Source organism: Mandrillus leucophaeus, unplaced genomic scaffold (assembly GCF_000951045.1).
Source record: "Mandrillus leucophaeus isolate KB7577 unplaced genomic scaffold, Mleu.le_1.0 Scaffold439, whole genome shotgun sequence".
NCBI lineage: Eukaryota > Metazoa > Chordata > Mammalia > Primates > Cercopithecidae > Mandrillus > Mandrillus leucophaeus.
In genome coordinates this window covers 835,779-836,846 of record NW_012104687.1, presented here as the reverse complement: position 1 = coordinate 836,846, position 1,068 = coordinate 835,779, and the positions used below count along the sequence as shown (strand labels likewise).

At 61.0% G+C, this 1,068-nt stretch overlaps 1 protein-coding gene across 1 annotated transcript in view; it reads left to right on the top strand.

The window, feature by feature from the left end:
• The window catches only part of SLC25A34 (solute carrier family 25, member 34), a 6,037-nt gene that overhangs the window by 1,175 nt on the left and 3,794 nt on the right, over nucleotides 1-1,068 (top strand). The gene's annotated exons all lie outside the window — the stretch shown is intronic.

The following is a 1,068-nucleotide window of genomic DNA, read 5'->3' as shown; positions in this document are numbered from 1 at the left end:
GGGCACCCCCATCCAACGTGTCCCGCAGACAATCCCTGCTTCAGACAGCCCAGGTGCCTCAAGAGGCTCAAGTTTAAGAAGAGCCAGCTGGGCACAGTCGTTCACACCTGTAATCCCAAATACTCAGGAGGCTGAGGCCTGAGAATCACTTGAACCCAGGAGGCAGAGGTTGCAGTGAGCCAAGATCGTGCCACTGCACTCCAGCCCGGACAACAGAGTGAGACTCTGTCTCCAAAAACAAAGACAGAGCCAGGGTGACCTCTGTTGGGGGTCAGGGGCAGAGGGAGCTGGAATCACCTCTCCCACCCTCTGTCACCAGGCCAGGGCTATCCTCCCGGTCACTAGCACCCTCCACCCTGTCCACAGCCCTCTCCAGCAGCAACCCAGAGGCCCAAGTGGGAGGAAGTGCCCGGGTCACTAGCGGCCCGAGGCCCCCAGGGGGATGGGTGAATGGGTGGTGTCATTCTCAATGCCTTTCCTCAGGATTTTCCATCCCAGAGGCCTCCAGTGTCAACACCAAGCCAACCCCTGCCCTCGGCACCCCAGTCCCAGAGCTCGGCCCCCTCCTGACCTGCCTCGGGGAGGATCTGGAGTCTGTCTCAAGCCCACCAGCCTGACCTTCGAGGCCTTGACCCCAGGGCGATGCCTGGAGGCCGAGTGGCAGGGCTGGCCCCCTGCCCGGAGCTCAACGCGGGCCCTAGGAGCCCCGAGAAGGGAAGGCAGGATTTGGCGATGGGAGCCTCTGGAGAGGGGACACCTGGGGGCCCCTGGTTGAACCCTCTTTTTCTCAGGGTGGGCAATGATGCAGCCCCTCAGACCTGCCTTCCTGGGCAGAGGCGGGGGGTGCATCCTCAGGAGGGCTCCCCCTTTACTGGTCTCCCTTCCCTTCTCCATGAACAATAAAGACGATGACTTTCTCCACCTGTGCTTAGAATCACGAACACACAGAGGCCAGGCGTGGTGGCTCGTGCCTGTAATCCCAATACTTTAGGAGGCTAAGGCCGGCGGATCACCTAAGATCAGGGGTTCAAGACCAGCCTGGCCAAGATGGCGAAACCCTGTCTCTAC